The following is a 21448-nucleotide window of genomic DNA, read 5'->3' on the forward strand; positions in this document are numbered from 1 at the left end:
TTAAAGCCTTAGGAATTTCAAACTAACAGGAAACTTTTTCCAGCTGGAGTCATCAAGGAATGATTTTTGAGGGGAAATAACATATGAACTTTGTTTCATAAAGCAATTTTAAATTTTGAAAGGCAAAGATGTTGAAAGGTGGGTCTACAATGCAAAGATCAGGCTTTTGATACATTTTGGGGGATAGGGTGAATTTGGAGGGCTTAAAAATGAATAATTAATTTCAGTTAACTGCAGATGATTAGATATTTTTTGGTGACACCATTTTCCTATGTCTGAAGGGATACCATGTTTATTGAGCACTTAGTATGTGTCAAGTACTATATGTATGTCATAATCTCTACCTTCCAACAATCATCTAGGAGGTCAGGTACAATCAGCAAGGTTTTGTAATTTGGCCAAAGACTGAGAGCTACCAAGAGGTTCAAAACCAGACAATCTTAAAACAACAATGACATACTGTTACATACCTATTAGAATGATTAAAATGTAAAAAAATGCCTGACAATACTAAGAACACTGGTAAATGCTCTTTGCATTTTTGCTGGCAAAGATGTGGAGCATTAAGAAGAGTCATGCATTGCTGGTGGGAATGCAGAATATTTTAGTCTCTTCAAAAGGTCTTCTGGAAATTTCTTTCGACGCTAAACACAATTTTACCATATAATCCAACAAACACGTCCCTGATATTTAGACACCTGATTTGAAAGTTTATGTCTATGCAATAATCTTTACGCAAACATTTACAGGAGCTTTATGTCTAATTGTCAAAAGTTGGAAATAATCAAGATGCCCTTCAATAGGTGAATGGATAAATAAACTGTGGTAAATCCATACAATGAAGTGCAATTCATTGATGAAAAGGAATGCATTAACAAGCCACTGGAAAACATCTTAATGTTTTTCATATTGCTAAATGAAATAAACCAGTCTGAAAAGGCTACATATTATGAGATTCCATTTGTACAATGTAGTAGATTGGATTATTTATCTCAATTTAAATATTCCTATGGGTATAGACCCACTATGAATAGGATTTCTTGAAGATGCTATTTTTAGTTCAGGTGTGGCCCAACTGAATGAGAGTGGATCTTAATCTGGAACATTGGGGGCCTTATAAAGAAAACCTGGAAATCACAGAAGTGAGAAAGAGGAGGACATCTTCATGAGATATGAAAGCCAAGGAAACCCAAGGATTGTCAGCTGCCAGCACCAAAACACTGTAGTCTTTGAGGAGAAAGCAAGTCTTGTCCATATGTTGGCTTTGGACATCTCCTAGTCCCAAAACTGTAAGCCATACATTCCTGTTGTTAAGCCACAACGAGTTTTTTGGTGCTTGTGATAACAGTTGAAGCAAAAAAAGCATGATCTTCTGGAAAAGGCAAAAATTAAGCAACCAGTGATCATCAGGGTGTTGGAAAGGGGGAAGGATTGAATAGATGAAGTACAAGGGACATTTTAAGATAGTGAGACAATTCTATATGATATTGTAAAACTGGGTACATAGCACTATGAATTTGTCAAAATCCATAGACCTGCATAGCATAAAGAATGAATTTTAATGTATGCAAATTTTTTTTTAAAAATAAGAAGTTGAGGTTGAGGAATTCCAGAATGAAATGCAGAATGTTACAAAACAATTTTATTATATTACAAATGTATAAAACAACCTCACTAAAAGGGGTAGGGAAAAAAGTTACTGACCCAAATAATTTTGCAAATGAGTAGAGACTATGTATAAGCATTGTATATAAGCTCTGTACTCTAGGTGGTAAAGTTGTTTCCCACAAGACTATGTATGAACAATTCTGAAACCATTATGCACACATACTGAAATTGAACATTTAAGTAAATAGATTGTGGGCAGTGGGAGCCAACATAGGACACTACAGACAAGCAAGGAGAGAAGAAGGTTAAAGTGATGTTTTTAGTATTGATTAGAGTTGGAGATAGTAGTATGAACTCCAGACTCCAACCACCTACTTGGTATCTCAATTTGGATATCAAATTCCTGTTGCTTCTGACCTCTGTCCCTATAATAATCCATCTCAGTTAATAGCTACCCTATTTGTTTTAGTTTTCCAGACACTAAAACAAATACCATACAATGGATAGGCTTAAATAATGGAAACATATTGGTTCATAGATTTAAGGCTAAGAGAAGCCCAAAATTGAGGTATCAGCAAAGCAATGTTTTTCCCCCAAAGACTGTGGCATTGTGGGGCTGGCTACTGGTGATCCTTGGTCTTTGGCTTTTCTGTCAGATGATAATGCATATGGTGACAGCCTCTCCTTTTCTTCTGGGTTCTATTGACTTCTAGCTTCTTTTCATGGCTTTCTTTCTCTGTGTCTGTATTTCATGCTGTTTATAAAGCCCTCCAGTAATCCAGATCAAAGCCCAGCTTAATTCAGTTGAGCCACACCTTAACTGAAGTAGCATCTGCAAGAGATCCTATTTACAATAGGTCCTCACCTGACAGAATGTGGACCAAGATAAAAAACTTGTCCAAACTGGGTACACAATTCACTCTACCACACCATTCTTCTGTTTGCTTAAGCAAAAATTTTGAAGTTATCCTTATTTTTTTGCTTTCTCAAACCAAATACCCAATGTTTTGGAATATTCTGTCAACTCTTCTTCAAAATATATTCACATGCATCTCCCTGCCATCAGTTTGATGCTACAAAAGTGGTCCACACCACCAGTATCTTTCTCCTGGCTCCCTTCCTTCACCAATGTCCCCCAGGCAAGTCTATTCTCAACACAGCAGCCAGAATGGTCCAGTTAAAACATGAGTCAGGTCATGCCATTTTTCTTCAGGCACCTTTATCGCACTCAATTAAACAAATGGCAAGACCCTACTCCTAATGGCCCAGCAGCCCTCTTATGATGCTCCTTTTCACCCACTGCTCACCAGTTATACTGGCTTCCTTGCTCCTCAAAAACTCTCTGCACTTATTATTCCCTCTTCATAAAATACTGTTCCTCCAAAATGCCACATACTTCTCCCCATGAGAAACTTTGGGTATTTGTTCAAATTCACCTTCCAATTCAGACTTTCTCTATTATCACCTTTTACTATTAAAAATCACACTATCCACTATTTCCCCCTGGCAATTCTTATCCTCTTGCTCGCATTGTTTTTCTTACACAGCAGTTGTCACCTTCTAACATACCTATACTTCTGTAATTGTTTATGATCACCCTTCCCTTTCTGGCAAATGAACCTCAATGGGACAGACAGGTTTGTCCAATCACTGCAATCTCCCCAGCACCAAGGACTGAAGCTGACACAGAGTAAGTACTCAATAGAGACTGTATTTGTTGAATGAATGAATGTTTGAAAAGCAATGGAACATGTTAAATAGCTAATCACTTTATAACCAGTAGGCTCACCATTAAAGCCAGCTCTTAGACTCATCAGGCCATAACTTTGCCAAGAAGTGAGAGGTATGAGGATCAAGCAACGGCCCCTCAACAGAGTGATACACTTTTCCTGGTGGAGCACATAATGCTCTAATGTTTTCATCTATTGTATACTGTCATCAAATATTGGCCCGTGCAAACTGAATGTTTCCTCCCTGTGGAGAGAATATGGCTTCCCACACAAGTCAGTCAGTAGAAGTCAGAAGTCAGGAGAGTAGGAAGTAAAAGATGCCAGAGAGAGATTGCCATGATGAAGGATTGCCATCATCAATATGCTTCAGATTTTGGAGAAAGTATGGTTTTACCAACATACTGATTTTGGACTTCAAGCCTCCAAAACCAGGAGCCAATAAATTCTCATTGCTTAAGGCAACCTATTGTGTTTGTTATAATAGCCTGGCAAACTAAGAGACCTTGGGAACAACCACAGGGAGAGTAATGACTAAAGCTCATTCCACTAATCCTTCAAACTCCATATCAAAGAAGTCATGACTGGATGGAGTAAACTTCATGCTGTGTATCTATGCAATGAGAAGAGAAGCCTGTGGGGAACATTCAGTGCTCCTCCCAGATTTCCTTAGAACCCCTTTAATCTATTGTATTGCTATTAGTACAGGGAGCCCCACCCTCAGCTTTGGTACTCTTTTTCATCTGAGGCCAGCACCGGACTCTCTTCTTTGGAGAACTCAGGGTTTCCAGGAGTCCGTTTCCATTCTTAGAAGGGATCAGGGATGAAGTGCTCAGTAATTTTCATCCCAGAGGCATGGCCTTAACCAATGATGGCAGGTAGAAGAGTTTGAAAGCCCAACTCCCTGCCCCTAGGGGAGACAAACTGAAGCTCCTTACCCCACCCACCAGAGTCCCCTGTAGAATCAAGCTGATGCTGTCCCCCACACTTGCTTAGCTTTTCATCCATTCCCATCACCCTGCTTCCCCCCCTCCCCTCTTACTGATTTCTCCAAGGAACAGTTCTCTAAATAAATCATTGTCACCAAATACTTGTCTTAGGGTCTGCTTATGGGGAACCTAATCAAAGTCACCCTTATTAATCCCACTTCAGTCATCCCCTACAGACCTACAGTTCCTCTTTCTTATTCTGTGGTGACATAAAGAATTCATGGGCAGCTCCTTAGTGACACTTTAGCAAATGACAGCTATCGCTTTTTAGAAGGAATACTGTAGAGTCTCTCTCTTCTAAAACAAAACAAAAAATCTTGTTTTCACTGAAGAAATGCATATATTTGTGTTTTTAGTTGCAAAGGAAAAATCCTTAAAATGTTCTGGAATGTTAACCATTTTTATTGAGAAGTATTCTTTTCATAGTTCTATCTGCATACTTACATAACTTTGCAGCTCCAGGCGATCTATATTTTTCTCACACTTTTGCTCTCTGCATGAATTCATAATGCCATGATGTCACTCTCAATGTGGTGTTTAGTTTTGGTAGCTTCAGTTGGAGCCCACACTTGCAAAAAATGCCCTTTCCATGCTGGCTCAGCAGCAGTGCTGCCTTCACCACAGAGCTTGAATTCCCACCTGGCTCACTCTGAGGTGCAAGGTGCACAGCTGGATTCCACAGAAGGGTATCGAGTGGTGCAAAGCAGCCTGTCGGAACTCGTCAGTACACTGAGCATCATTCATTCTTCTGATTCAGGCAGGCTTACTCCCATCAGAAGAAGCAAACACAGTTCTTAGAATCAAAGGATTCTACAGTTGGAAAGGTCATGCAATCCATCTTGGCCCAATCCATCACTTTCTGATGAGGAAATTGAGGCTGTTCAAGTTCACACAAAATTCTTGCTTCCAGGTCTGAGATTAGAACTGACATCTCCAGTCTTCCAGCCTATACTGCTTCACACAAGAATGGATCTTGTCCCTTTCTTTTAAAAGTGGGTGCTTTGAAGTTCTGCTCATGACAGTGGTGGGTTTTGCCACTCCCTCTATGGGAAAGAACAAATGTACACTTTCCAGATGAATCATAAACTTGAATTTTCATTCAACTAATATCTATAATGGATGAAATTAAATGTGTCCATTCTATAACACTTTGACCTATAAATGACCTGTTGTACAAAATGTTTAGCAAGGAGGAAGAATTTGGAAGGTGTTACTACCCAAAGTGACAAAATGGAAGCTCCTTTCCTCTAAGGCATTGCAGTTACTTGGCTAAGTACAATTTTGAACCCTGTACTAATAGCAAAGTTACAGGCGTACCTCAGAGATAATGTGGGTCCAGTTCCAGACCACCATGATAAAGTTAATATCACAATAAAGTAAGTTACATGAATGTTTTGGTTTCCCAGTACATAAAAAAGTTATGTATGCACTATAATGTAGTCTCTTAAGTGTGCAATAGCATTATGTCTAAACAGCAAAGTTCATACCTTAGTGTAAAAAAAACGTTTTTGCTAAAAAAATGCTGAATTGTCAGTCAGTCATAATCTTTTTGCTGGTGGAGGGTCTTGTCTCAATGTTAATGGCTGCTGACTGATCAGGGTGGTGGTTGCTGAAGGTTGGGGTGGCTGTAGCAATTTCTTAAAACAGTACAAAAATGGAGTTTGCCACATTGATTAACTCTTTCTGTCATGAAAGATTTTTCTGTAGCATGTGGTGCTGTTTCATAGCATTTTACCCACAGTAGAACTTCTTTCAAAATCAGAGTGAATACTCTCAAACCCTACTGCTGCTTTATCAACTAAGCTTATGTAATATTCTATATCCTTTAGCACCATTTCAACAAGAAGCGGGAGATTGCAGAAATTTAGTCACATCTTCAAGCTCCACTTCTAATTCTAGTTTTCTTGCTATTTCCACCAAATCTGAAGTTATTTCCTCCACTGAAGTCTTGAACCCCTCAAAGTCATGCAAGAGAATTGGAATCAACTTCTTCTAAACTGCTGTTTATTGATATTTTGACCTCCTTCTGTGAATTATGAATGTTCTTAATGACATCTAGAATGGTGAATCCTTTCCAGAAGGTTTTCAATATACTTTGCCCAGATCCATTAGAAGAATCACTATCTATGGCAGCTATAACCTTATGAAATATATTTCTTAAATAATAAGACTTGAAAGTCAAAATTACTCCTTGATCCATGGGCTTCAGAATGGATGTTGTGCTAGAAGGCATGAAAACAACATTCATCTTGTGGTAGGTACAACTCCATCAGAGTTCTTGGGTGACCAGGTATTATCAATGAGCAGTAATATTTTGAAAGGAATCTTTTTTTCTGAGCAGTAGTTCTCAAGAGAGGGATTAAAATATTCAGTAAGCCATGTTGTAAATAGATGTGCTGTCATCAAGGCTTTTTTGCTCCATTTATAGAGCACAAGCAGTGTAGATTTGTATAATTTTAAGGCTCCTAGGATTTTCAGAAAGATAAATGAGTATTGACTTCAACTTAAATTCACCAGCTGCATTAGCCCCTAACAAAAGAGTCAGCCTGTCCTCTGAAGCTTTGAAGCCAAGCATTACCTTCTTGCTAGCTATGAAAGTCCTAGGTGACATCTTCTTCCAGTTGAAGGCTATTTTGTCTACATTAAAATCTTTTGTTTAGTATAGCCTCTTTCATGATTATTTTAGGTAGATCTTCTGGATAACTTGCTGCAGTTTTTACATCACCACTTGATGCTTCACCTTCCAATTTTATGAACCTCTGCTTGCTTCAAGCTTTTCTTCTACATCTTCCTCACCTCTCAACCTTCATAGAATTGAAGAGAGTTGGGACCATGTTTGGATTATCTTTGCCTTAAGGGAATATTGTGGCTGGTTTGTTCTTCTATGGAGACTACTAAAACTTTCTCAATATCAGCAAGTTGCTTTCTTATCATTTGTATGCTCACTGGAATAGTACTTTTAATTTCCTTCAAGAACTTTTCCTTTGCATTCACAACTTGGCTAAATGTTTGGCAAAGAGGCCTAGCTTTAAGCCTATCTCAGCTTTTGATATGTTTTCCTTTCTAAGCTTCATCATCTCTAGCTTTTGATTTAAAGTGAGAGATAATGCAACTTTTCCTTTCACTTGAACACTTAGAAGCCATTTTAGTGTTATTAATTGGCCTAACTTCAATATTGTATATTTCAGTGAATAGGAAACCTGAGGAGAGGGGAGAGACAGGGAATGTCTGCTTGCTGGAGCAGTGAGAACATACACATTTATTGATGAATTTCGCTGTCTTTATGAGCATGGTTTGTGGTGCCCCAAAACAATTACAATAGTAGCATCAAAGATTGCAGATCACAAATCACCATAACAGATATAACTAGTGAAAATTTTTGAAATATTGTTAAAATTATCAAAATGTTATAGAAACAGGAAGTGAGCACATGCTTTGAAAAAAGTGGCTCTGATAGACTTGTTCAATGCAGAGTTGCCATAAACCTTCAATGTGTAAAGAACACCAGTTATCTGTGAAGCACAATAAAGCAAAGTGCAATAAAATAATGTATGCCTGTATATTTTTTGTGATTGACTATTTCAGTAAAAAATAAACTCTTAAAACACTAGATCACTTAAATTATTTCTTATTTCAAGTTTTAGTTCTTTCTTAGTTTTAAAGTTATTTCTACTAAAACTGAAAATGATGATGAAGAATATAAATTGGTTAAGTTGAAAATGAAATATGAGATTTTAGTTTCAGTAGAACTTTAAACAGAAGCAAGGTATAAAAAAGGAAATAAATTACATGTCTGATGATTATTATTAATAAGTTATTTATGGAGAACCTACTATGTGTCAGGCATTATTGCTAATTTTCACAACAATGCAATGGAATAATTATTACTCTCCCTATTTTGCACATGAGAAAACAGGAGCTATGAAGGTTTAATGGCTTGACACAAGAATATATGGTAAAAAATATTTCTAAGATTCAAACTCAGGTCTGGCTATAAAAATCTGCATTCTGCTTTCCACCTTGCCTTTCCAATGTCTCCCACATTTTGTTTCCAGCTTTTCACAAATCTAACTTGACTTTGTCCCCTTCTCCTGCTTTAGTAACACAGTGATCAGAGTTGAAGCCTTCTTTGATGCTTCAACATGCAATGCCTCAAGACTCACACTTAGGTGTGAATTTTTCTTGTACAGTTCTGTCTGTAACTGCTTCAAGGGGATAGGATATTCCCAAATATGTACTGACTTCAGGATACGTCTTTGAATATTGCTTTCTCTCTGATGTTAGGCAAGACCATGTAGGATTTACCCACATGTTGATGCACTTATGTCAACAGAAAGCACACATAATTTTAAATATCCCTGCCTTGGTGTGCTCTTGCTTATAGCTCCTTAGCACCTCCACAGACCAAAGACAGGGTTTCCATTTGGGAACCAGAAGCTTTGCAATGGAATGCCATTGGCATCTGGAAGAATATAGGGAGCTTTGCTAGATCCAAGACCTTATTGTACACAGATATTAATGCTGAATTTCAAATACGATGGAAGTAGAAGAAGGACAGATTGTTTTTTGTGGTTCCATTTTTGGGAATTCTCTTTGAAGTTAAAGAAATGAATGTATGCAACAGATATAGAATGCAGAGTGCCGTAGAGAATGATGCTTATGTGTCACTTTTAAGTACTTTCAACTTCACTATTTTTAAGTCAATATCTTTAATTACGTAAAAGATAGTTGTTCTAATTAAGAATAAAAATCATAACAAGCTGTTTTTTTTGTTTCATTTTGTTTTATTTTAAATTAAGACAGCTTTTAGCCTTTAAACACAACTGAATGCATCTGGAAGCTTTTGTCCAATTGAGAAACCACATTTACTATCATTATTGGCCAATCCAAATTTCCTCACATAAAAAATGCATAGACTGTATATGAGTACCCATGTATATATATGTTTTGTGTTTATATATGTGCATACATATAAAAATCATTACCAAGTATGGTAAAGGTTAGTTCTAATGGGATTTTTGAATGGAAAATTCCATATACTTTTTTTAGTAGGTGCCATAGCTAGGATGTTTCTGTTTCAATGCCAAAATAAGAAAAAAGCAATAGAATTATTACTAGTATGTTTTATTAAAGCTATGTGTAATATTTTGGTGAAAGAATATTGCCATCATGACTTACTACTGATTTTTCAAGTATAATAAAATTTTTTTGGCTATTTGTTAAAGCTAGACCTCCATGAAAATACACGCACATGCACACACACACAACTTGTTTCAGGATAGCAAAATTGAAATTAGTTATCACCTTAGAAAGTAGTTTTGGAAACCCAGATGAAATGCTAAAAGATACTAAGAATCAAGAACATAAATTTGGAAGTGTAAGAGATACATGACAAATGGTCTTGGAACATAGTTTGTGAATCAAGTTCAGAGTGTTAAGAATTCATTTTGACCAGGATTTTAAGGGTGTGAAAAAATGTGGGTGGATTAAGGGGAAGGTAGAGAGCTCTCTAGGTGATGAGGTCATAATAAAAGTAGAGTCTGGGGAAAGCATGTCTTGTCCTTGGAACCATGAGGATACCCATCCGACAAGAATTAATGTTTTTGAAAAACACATTTCAATGAGTAGGATGGGACAAGGTTATGGAGGCATTCAAGAGATGTTCAGATTGGATTGTGTATTGAGGCTCAGTTAAATTCTGAAAATGTTTAAAGACAATTGACATCATCATTGTAGGCAGAGAAGAAGAGATCAGTTAGGTTTATTGACAATCAAGACTAGATTAGGTTCACCTGATACATGTAAATGTAAGACTCTGCTCTTCCATGTCACTATATTTATCATACCTAAACTTAACTTCTATGTCTGTCTTTGCGATTAGACTGTAAATTTCCTGGAAACAGAAACTATTTCTATCTTACTTAACACTGTAACCACAGCATCTAACATGTTATCTTGCACATAGTTGTTGCCTAACACATAGCTTTGAAAAAGTGAAGGAACAAAATGAATGAGGCTATTACTGAGTACAGGCCCATGAGGTAATGAAGATTAGAACTAAAGTCATAAATTTTAAAAGAGGAAAGAGTTAGATATGGCAAATATTGAAATTTAAATTAGGATGATTTTATATAGATTTTACAAAGGGGCCAGGACAAAAATATAATGTGTGCACTTATACAGAGCATGATAATTTGCATACTGCTGCATAAATAGTTTAACAATGCTGAGGTACTCTGCCCCAAGTTCTCAATCCTAAATATGTTGATACCATGGCAAAAATCAAAGAATACTGTTGAAGCCCAAGTTTAATCAATGTTACATGTTTGGGGTGGTCAGGTTAAACTGGGGAAGAAGGCATGATACTGAAATGTATATGCCTAGTGTCAATTGAACAAATGGAATATTCAAATGAATGGATAGGTGTAGAGTTATAAATTTACAGTCTTCCAAGGGTTAAAGATCATGAGAAGCTTTCAAGTAAAAAGAGATCAGTTTGGGTGGGCCATGGTGGCTCAGCAGGCAAGAATGCTTGCCTGCCATGCCAGAGGACCCAGGTTCGATTCCCGGTGCCTACCCATGTAAAAAAAAAAAGAGAGAGAGAGAGACCAATTTAATAATATGTGTTCATTCTCTAAATAATAAAAATCCACTTTAGAGTAACTGTGCAAATCTGAAGCTGTTATGTACCCCAGAAAAGCCATGTCTTTTTCCAGATCCAATCTTGTGGGGGCAGCTATGTTTCTTTAATCCTCATTCAATATTGTAGGGTGGAAACCCCTTTGATTAGATTATCTCTATGAAGATGTGCTGTGCCTTATTGTGGATGTGACCTTTTGGTTAAGATAGAAATGTGTCTCCACCCATTCAAGATGTGTCTTGATTAGTTTCCTGGAGTCCTTTAAAGGGGGAAAATTTTTTTAAGAAACCTTAGATGCAGACACTAGGAGAACAATTGCTTCAGAGCTGACATAGACACGGATGTTTAGAGATTCTTGGCATGTTGACAGAGAGACCAGATGCCGAGAAATGGACAGAGCCCAGCAGATGTTGCCATGTGCCTTCCCATGAGATGTTAAGCAAGTCAGAACCCAGAGTGTGTCCCAGAAGAACTAAGTGAAGGCCCATAGATGCTGAGAGAGGAAACCACTGGCATCAGAAGCTGGAAACAATGGAACCAGGAGCAAGGACCAGCAGATGCCTGCCACGCGCCTTCCCAGCTGACGGAGGTGTTCCAGATGGCATCAGCCTTTCTTGAATGAAGGTAACCTCTTTTTGGTGCCTTACTTTGGACTTTTTATAGCCTTAGAACTGTAACCTGTAACAAAATAAATTCCCTTTCTAAAAGCTGTTCCATTTCTGTTATAATGCACCCCAGAAGCTTAACAAACAAAACAGATTTTGGTACCAGAGAAGTAGGGTGCTGCTGCAGTTTAAAAACATCAAACATGTTGGAACAACTTTTTAAATGGATAGGGGAGGATTCTGGAAGAGTTGTGAGAAGCTTAATAGAGAAGGCTTAGACTGCGTTGAAGAGACTATTGGTAGAAATGTGGACTCTAAGGATACTTCTGATATGACTTTAGATAGAAATGATGAATGTGTCATTGCAAACTGGAAGGAAGGCACTCTTTGTGGATGGAAGACAGAGTATGAGAGTGATGAACTTGGATATTTAGCAGAAGAAATTTCCCAACTAAATGTGGAAACTGCAGTCAGGTTACTTCTTGCCACCCATAGTAAAATATGAGAGGAATGACATAAATTGAGAACTGAACTCTTGGGTAAAAAGAAGTAGAAATTGATAGTCTGGAAACTTCTGGGCTTCCAGAAGGCAAGACCCCAGAAAATAAGACCCCGCATGAGGATTTAACCAACATGAAATCAGCCAGCCATTTCAGGAAAAGCCAGGATTGGGAACAGAATTATCCAGAAGGGATTTGTGGAAAGTCTTATTGTCTGATGGGCATAATCCCTGAATACTACAGAGAAAACTGATAAGAGTGCTCTGGAGCTGTATAAATGGAATCACTGCAGACTGGACTAAATGGGGCAGAAAAGGGACAAATTGAAAGAAAAATTACTTCAGAGGCAGAACAATGGAAGCTAAAGTCTGGAGCCAGGAAGTCTCAAGACAGGAGACTAGACCCACTGATACATGTGGGGAGGGTAAGTTTGTCCCAGAAGCAGAAAGCGGGTTTCCTGCTTCACTGCTCAGGAAGACTTGTGCTGCTGCAGCCCTCAGAAAGGGTGGAAAGCATAAACTGGGGGTGGAGGAAGACTGGCTGCTACCCCATGGATATGGAGGGGTTAAGCATATACCCCAGAATTGGCAGAGATCCTGAGTGCTGCCCCAATGTTTGGAGAGGGTGGAGCTGAGGAAAAGGTGGCCCCCCAATGCACCCCAGGGTGGCAACACACCCCAGCATTTGGAGAGAGAGTTGGTCCACTGCCTGGGCCCTTGGAAAGAGTGAGACTGCTACTTTCTAAAAGCCTGAAGATAAGTAACTCAGACTTTGAAATCTATTGGAGTTTTCCCTGCAGGTTTTCAGAACTGTTTGGGTCCAGTGACCCCTGGAAACCTTTTGATTTCTCCTTATGACAATGGAAACATGTACCCTATGGCTGTACCTCCTTTGTATATTGGCAGAGGATAATTTATTCTGTGTTTCACAGGGCCATAGCCAGATTAGAATTCTTTGCCTTAGAGTATACCTGAAACTGATTTTGATGAGATTTTGTACTGTTTCTGACTTTATATTACATTTGTATTGTTACTGAAGTGGTTTAAAGCTTTTGTGATATTATGATAGAAAGAATGTATTTCATACATGGAAAGAAGGTGTCTTTTTGGAGTCCAGAGAGTGGAATGCACCAGTTTGAAGCTGTTATGTATCCTAGAAAAGCCATGTCTTATTCCAGATCCAGTCTTGTAGGGGGGCAGCCATGTTTCTTTAATTCTCATTCACTATTGTAAGGTGGAAAACATTTTGATTAGATTATCTCTATGAAGATGTGGCGTGCCCAATTGTGGGTGTGGTCTTTAGGTTAGACTGAAATTCTTAAAAAGAAGAACTATTTTGAAAAACCTCAGAGGCAAACACTTGGAGAATAGTTGCTTCAGAGCTGACAGAGACATGGATGTTTGGAGAGGCTTGAAGATGCCTAGAAATGGGCAGAGCCCAGCAGATGTCACAGTTTGACATCTTGCTTCCCATGAGATGCTAAGCAAGCCAGAACCCAGAGTTGTGTCCCAACGGAGTTAAGTAAAGGCCCACAGGTTCTCAGAGAGGAAACCACTGGCATCAAAAGCTGAAAACAATGGAACCAGGAACAAGGATCAGCAGACGCCAGCCACATGCCTTCCCAGCTGATAGAGGTGTTCCAGATTGCAACAACCTTTCATGAGTGAAGATAATCTCTTGTTGTTGCCTTAATTTGGACATTTTCACCGCTTTAGAATTGTAACTTGTAACATAATAAATTCCCCTTATAAAAGCCATCCAGGGTGGGCCACATTGACTCAGTGGCAGAGTTCTCACCTGCCATGCTGGAGACCCGGGTACAATTTCCAGTGCCTGCATGCAAAAAAAAAAAAAAAAAGAGCCAATCCATTTCTGGTATATTATATTCTGGCAGATTAACAAACCAAACCATTGGGTATCAATTGTGTCTCTCAATTTGTATATCCAAATAAACTAAAAATTCCTATTAGTTTAATGGCTAATATTATTTTTATTTTTAAAAATGAAATTGGTTGGTAAGTATAGGAAATGTCCTCAAATCAAAGTTTTAGTATTACTACACTGGTGAAATTTGCTGACTAGGATTTAATTTGTATTTTAAATCATTATTGTAAAATTTCACTTTCTCCTACACACACATTATGAGCTACTACTGAAGCAATAGTATGGTGGTAAAAACAAAATTTGTCCTTCTTCCACTCCTCCTTCTTCTCCCTCTTGTGCACCATCAGAAAATTGAATCCACAATCATGGTGCCAGGTACACAATTTTCTAACCAAATCAGACAAAGATGGATCATGTATAATTTACTAAATTGAAACTATTGAAAATGTCTATTTCTGTCTATGAACACATATATCCTTTAAGCTACATTCATATTCTAGTAATCTGACAGAGATTTTTTTCTGTTACTGTGCTTTCAAAATTTTTCAACTAAGGAACAGACTTTTGGTTAGGATTGTTGCTTATAATTTACCTTAGATGGTTTTCACACACAGAGGGAAAAATACATTGAAACTTGCCCATCAAACATATTGCAATTTCAATATAACAAAACTTTGAAATGAAAAGTTTGCCTATTGTCAGAGTAAAAACTTTGATCAAATAGCTTAAGCCAAAGTCAAAATTTCAACCTGAGTCTTCACCGTCTTCTAGGGCTCTGAGGTTATTAAGAAAAACATGAAAGGTAATTTGTAAGACTAAATTACATGTTTTTTTGGAAGAAAATAATCATAGATAAATTACATTACAGTGACATTTCACTGAAACATGAACCACTAAAATATGGTATTTAATAGGTGACATCCGACTTAAATCTCATCCAAGAACTCTGTTCTCGGAAGTAGCACAAGTGCCTTCACATGGCACAGCCTCAACTCAAGAATTAATTATCACAGCAGCTTCTAAAGATAGCACGAAAACAGTTCTCTTTTGACTTTTGGAAACACATTTTGATGATCTGAGTGGTATTTCTCAACATTGTAAGCATTTCTTTTTTGGTGACATCTTTGCCTATCTGATATAGAATTCCATTGTAGAGCACAAGGAAATTACCTTTTTATAACCTTCAGGTGGTTCTTGAGTAACCATAGTTCAGAATATCTTTTGTTCCTTTTAGGGACTGACCTTCTCAAATGCTGAATAGGCATGCCCTAGCATGGTGAGACTTAAGGGTGATCTCTTCCTCAGACAAAATTGACGCTCCTATTTGCTTGCCTTAAATTCTGATCCTGAATAATTGCAGACAAGTAATTCTTAGAAAGTTCATGACCCAAAATGGAGCAAGAATACGCTGGGAGGGAAGAAGGGATTAAAAAATACATTCTTCAGGGTTTTACTAGGAGTTCTCTCTCTCTCTCTCTCTCTCTCTCTTCCCACCCCCCTTTCCTTCTCCTTCTTCATCTCCCTCTCAAACAATGAACTAAGAATAGAGGATCAGGGAAGGGGGATGTTGAGTCATAGAGCTGGAGACCATGAGTCCTTAGGATCAGCATCAAAAAGTCAGCAGGAGAACAGGAGTGCCCTGAGCTTTAAAACTCTGCTCATTATAATAAATGTTTACTTCACAAAAATGGTGCAAAGGATTGTATTTTCCCTTGTGCTTACTTAGTCTAAGAGTACGAACACTCTTCTGTTGGTCTAATGTTTGAATTTGATACTAGAAAGCCCATAAAGAAGTCACTTGAATCATAACCCATCCAACATGGAATGCTGTTTTTGTCTGCTTTCTGTAAAGTTGGCTCTTATTCACTAATAAATTATATTTAAGTCTTACTAAATGGAAAGGCTTAACAAGTTTCTCTTATATTTTAATAATATATGTTATCTAGGAACTAGAACAGTGATATCCTAAGTGGGCACTTAAATCAGAGAAAGTATGACATAAACCATTGAGCTATGAAAATAAGTTAGGAGGTATATTAATTTGTTAAGCTGCCAAAATGCAATATACCAGAAATGTAACAGCTTTTAAAAAGGGAATTTAATAAGTTATATGTTTATAGTTCTAGTGAGGAGAAAATGTCCAAACTAAGGCACCTACAAGAGTTTACCTTCACTCAAGAAAGGTTGATGTTGTCTGAAACACCTGCCAGCTGGAAGGACACATGTCTGGCATCTGGTGGTCCCTTGCTCTGGACTTTGTTGCTTTCAGTCTCAGAGTTTCCTGTGGGGATTCCTCATGTGACATCGGCATCCCTTCACATAGCTCCTCTGGAACACAACCTTGGTTTCTGGTTTGCTTAGAATCTCATGGAAAGGCACATGGTGAGTCTGCTGGGCCCTGCATCTCCAAATGTCTGGGTCTCCTGTTGCTCTGTCAGATCTGAAGCAGCCGATTTCCAAGCATCTGCATCTGCTCAGAAATTTCTGCAAAGTGTTTCTTCTTTTAAAGGACTCTAGTAAACTAATCAAGACCCACTCTGAATTGGCAGAGTCATATCTCCTTCTAATCAAAAGTTCACACCCACAACTGGACATGCCACACACTCCAGAAGATAATTCCATCAAATGGTCACACCCAGAACTGGGAGCATTGCCTCTCCATGGACATAATCTAATCAAAGGGGTTTCTACCCTACAATATTGAATCAGAATTAAAGAAAATGTTTTTTTCTGGGATACACCACACTTTCAAACCAGCACAGGAGGCATGTTGATTTTTATATCAAAAAGAAAGAAGTTAATCTTAACTAAGATTAAAAGTACAAATAATGGTCCATATGTCAGGCAGCCTCACGTATTGACTTTAGGTAGTATCTGAAGGTGACATAAGGACAAAAAGTATTAGCAGTAGAAACTTCACTCATCTGATCCCTTCAACTTATCATGATCAAATGGATCAAATGGATTTCACTAGTAATCAATATTACTAGTTGTTCTAGTTTGCTAGCTGCCAGAATGCAATATACCAGAAACAGAATGGTTTTTAAAAGAGGTGATTTAATGAGTTGCTAGTTTATAGTTCTAAGGCCAAGAAAATGTTCCCATTACAACAAATCTATAGTAATGTCCAATCAAAGGCATCCAGGGAAAGATACCTTGGTTCAAGGAGGCCGATGAAGTTCAGGGTTTCTCTCTTAAGTGAGAAGGCACGTGGCAAACACAGTCAGGGCTTCTCTCTCAGCTGGAAGGGCACATGGTGAACACAGCGTCATCTGCTAGCTGCTAGCTTTCTCTCCTGGCTTCCTATTTCATGAAGCTCCCCAAGGTGTCTTCCTTCTTCATCTCCAAAGGTCACTGGCTGGTGGACTCTCTGCTTTGTAGTGTTGCTCTCTCTGAATCTCTCATTCTCCAAAATATTTCCTCTTTCATAGGACTCCAGTAAACCAATCAAGACCCACCCAAATGGGTGGAGACATGTCATCCCCTAATCCAGTTTAACAACCATTCTTAACTAAATCACATCAACCAGGGAGATGATCTCATTACAGTTTCAAATATACAGTATTGAATAGGGATTATTCTACCTTTAAGAAATGGGATTTATATTAAAACATGGCTTTTCTTAGGGGGCATGCTTCCTTTCAAACCAGCACACTAGTGTTCTAGTTTGCTTGCTGCCGGAATGTGATATACCAGAAACAGAATGGCTTTTAAAAGGGGGAATTATTAAGTTGCTAGTTTACAGTTCTAACGCCATGAAAATGTCCCAGTTAAAGTAAGGCTATAGAAATGTCCAGTCTAAGACATAGAGGGAAAGATGTCATGGTTCAAGAAGGCCGAAGATGATGACGTTCAGGGTTTCTCTTTCAACTGGGAAGGCACATGGCAAACAGGATTATGTCTGCTAGTTTTCTCTCCAAGCTTCTTCTTTCATGAAGCTCCCCAGGGGTGTATTCCTTTTTCATCTCCAAAGGTCCCTGGCTGCCTGGGCTGTTGTGGTTCTCATGGCTCTGTTCAAAATGCTTCCTCTTTTAAAGGATTCCAGTAAACTAATCAAGACCCATCTGTAATGGGTGGACTCATATCTCCATCTAATCAAAGGTGAATACCCACAATTGGTGAGTCACATCTCTGTGAAGATAATCTAATCAAGTTTCTAACCTACAGTACTGAATAGGGATTAAAAGAAACTGCTGCCTCCATGAGACAGATCAGGTTTCAAACATGGCTTTTCTAGGGTACATAATCCTTTCAAATTGGCACAACTAATTAGTAAATTCAGTAATCCTCACAGAGTGGGCAGAGAGTGTTAAAAGTTTCTTGGGGATTGAAAACATTACAAAAAAAATAATAAATGGTTGAGCTAATGCCTCTTCCACTTTAGACACAAACACTTCATCAATCATAATGAGATTAAGACAATGACATTTTTAACTATATATGGCTAGAAGTCCTGTAACTAAAACATTTGAAATATGGACTTACAACCCTGATATCAAAGATGAATCCTGCTGTAAGTGTATTAGCTAATGATAATACAAAGCCATTACAATTTGCAAGACATTTAAAAATATTGTTGACTTTATCTCTATTTCACCCTTTTTAGTTTCTAAAAACTGTGTTGTTTTGCGTAAGATATTAATACAATAGGACATGAGCTCATTTCTAAAGAAATAAATATCTTGCTCAATTTTTTTCATTGGTAGGGTCTATATTAATGGTTGAAGACAACTGAATCTTATCAGAGTAGAGGCCAGGGCCTCATTTTTGCTTCTACAATTATCATCTGTTGGGATGGGTGACATCCAATTGTGCTCAGTTCCTCTTCATATAAGGGGGCATAATAAGGCTCTCTATCTGCCTTTCAGAGTTTTAAGAATAAATTAGTTTTCATGTGAAAAATTATTTTATAGTAATACAATGTTAGGTTTGTAAGGAACCTAGGATTTTTTTAAAAAATTTATGCCCTACCAAATTCTTTATAAAACCTACCTAACACACAGCCATGCAGTTTTTGCATAAAAATTTCCTGTTCTAAAATGCTAACATATTCCATTGTGAGAAAGCTCAAAATTATCAGAAAGTTTCTCCTTTTAACAAGTTGAATACTATATTTTTATAACTTCTTTCTCTATTTCCCAGTCCTTCAATTATTTTCCAGATTGAATATTACCAGTTCCTCCAATAGCATGGTTTTTCTATCTCTGCTTTCCCAGTTTCTCACCTCTGTTTGGATTCCAGTTTGCCACTCTCCAGTCCTAACAACTCAAAATGTCCTTCAGGTTAGGATCTGACCATTTGGGAAGGTAGTAAAACAATTGCCTTCCTTGTTCATTTCTTCTACAAATATTAAATGAGAACTGCTCTGTTTACACTTATCCTTCAACCAAGCTCTTTCCGAGGCACAAGAGGTGCGAGATGAGAAGATAGACAAGCTCCTACTCTCCAAGAGCTTACATTCTAATTTGTTAGCCATAGATAATTAACTTGTAAAATAAATAAATAAACAAGAAAAAGATTACGTAGCTATAAGAACCAGATAGAGAATTACAACAGGGTGTCAGGGAGTGAATATGAATTAATGCCTAATTTGGAATTGTGTAGTCCTGTATAGCCTTGTCAAGGGTGATAATGACACTAAGATCTGGAAGAAGACCGTGCCAGGCAGAGGTACAGCTAGTTCAAAGGTCCTAAACTGGGAAGCAGGACAGCAGTGGATGCATCAAAGGATGTATGGTAGGACTAGAGAATAGGGAGGAAGGTAAAGCAATACAAAATGAAACTGCAGAAGCACAAAGGAACCAAATAATGAACAACCTTCTATGACATGCTAGGAATGTTTTTTTTGTTGTTTGTTTTTTGCTGTTTTATACTGATGACCATAAGGGTGTCAAATAATACCAAAGCTCTCTCAATGACTCGGATCAGCCAATTATTATATGTCCTACAAGGTGCCACCACTAGTTACAATGTTACGTACTCTCTCTATGTTCTACAAAGCACTTAACCATTGCCATAAAGAGATAGATAAAGGTGATTTCTTCACAATCCAAAGAATCTGTTGATTTTTGTCATTCTAGCAGCCCATCCATGGCACTTCCTTACTCAATGCCTATATAAAATATTTTCTAAAGCTCTTTAATTAAAATTGTAGGCTATTCCTGGAAACAGCAGAAATCAAATGCCTGACCAATGTCTAATATTCTCATATTTGGAATTCTCAAGTGTCATAAATGTAGAAAGAATAACAGGAAAAATTGAATCAAGAAGTATCAAAATTAAGAGAGGTATTTAAATTTTATAGTGTGAATAGTGCAATAAGAATATTACCAATAGTTTTGTTTGAAATGTCACTCGAGAATTTCAAATCCCTCAGAAGTCTCTCTCGCTGCCACCTCACTTTTAAAAATAAAATGTTCAGGCTTTGATGATCTGCAACCCTATATCCACACAAAAAAAAATGTATTTTGCTTGTATTTATTACAAAATGAATTTGCTGGCCTATTACCTTACAATTATTGGGCACTTAATTCCTTGCTTAATGGCTAATATATTGACACATAATTTGTGCTTGTTTTTAACTTATAAGTGATTTTCCCCCAATTAAAAAATTTTGTTGACACTGAGCATGGAATCTTATTTTGAATTGTGTATTAAAGCAGGGCTAGAGTCACTGGTTAAATACTGGTGAATCAAGGTGAACTTTGTTTAACTATGTATTTTGGATTGATTTCCCTAAGATTACTATGTAAACTGATATTGTTGGAACAAATAGTTTTTAATGCATCAGTGATCCTAAAAACACTGTCCCATAACTCATCCTTCCACTCACTTAAGAGCACAACCTAGGTGAGTACTTTTACTTTTTGATGATAAATTGGCACATGTCTTGCTCAAAAATGGTGATCATTTTTATGACTCACTAGTATAACAGTGGAAAATTGAATTTCAGTTCTTAAGATTTCTGAGCTTAGATATATTCATAATAACAAACTTTTTGGTGAAGTATTCATGCACACTGATTTCAGATAAAGGGATTATGAAGATTTGAGAAAGCTCATATAATTTTATTTCCTATGAGATGTCACATTCTGGCTACATATCTTTAAGAACATATAAAGCAAATACCATAGGTTGGTGTAAAATCTTTGAAATAATATATTGAAGCCAAAGCTAATTTGCTGCCGTTTTATGAATTGAATTCTCTTTCACCAGATCACATGATACTGTTAACAGATAACATTTGTGAAACATTCATTTTACCACACATTGGTAATTCTCCCAAAGACACTAAAATAAACTAGAAAAAGAGCTCTTTCTCTTTCCTGCCTATTGGTTACAATTATAATTCTTTTACCTCTACTCTTTTTGTTACACTTTCTCTTTGAGCCCTTTAAAACATTTTGTGGATTGCATGTTCACTCCAAAAGAGCTGGACAGAATAGCTATTGGTTTGCTATTTTCCTTTCTTTTCCCTTGTCAACAACAATTAATG

The 21448-nt window shown here is 37.4% G+C and overlaps 1 long non-coding RNA gene across 1 annotated transcript in view; it reads right to left on the reverse strand.

Annotated features, from left to right (window-relative positions):
- Positions 1–21448, reverse strand: part of LOC143648029 (uncharacterized) — a 369585-nt gene that overhangs the window by 302131 nt on the left and 46006 nt on the right. The gene's annotated exons all lie outside the window — the stretch shown is intronic.

The sequence above is a fragment of the Tamandua tetradactyla genome, chromosome 10, assembly GCF_023851605.1.
Source record: "Tamandua tetradactyla isolate mTamTet1 chromosome 10, mTamTet1.pri, whole genome shotgun sequence".
Classification (NCBI taxonomy): domain Eukaryota; kingdom Metazoa; phylum Chordata; class Mammalia; order Pilosa; family Myrmecophagidae; genus Tamandua; species Tamandua tetradactyla.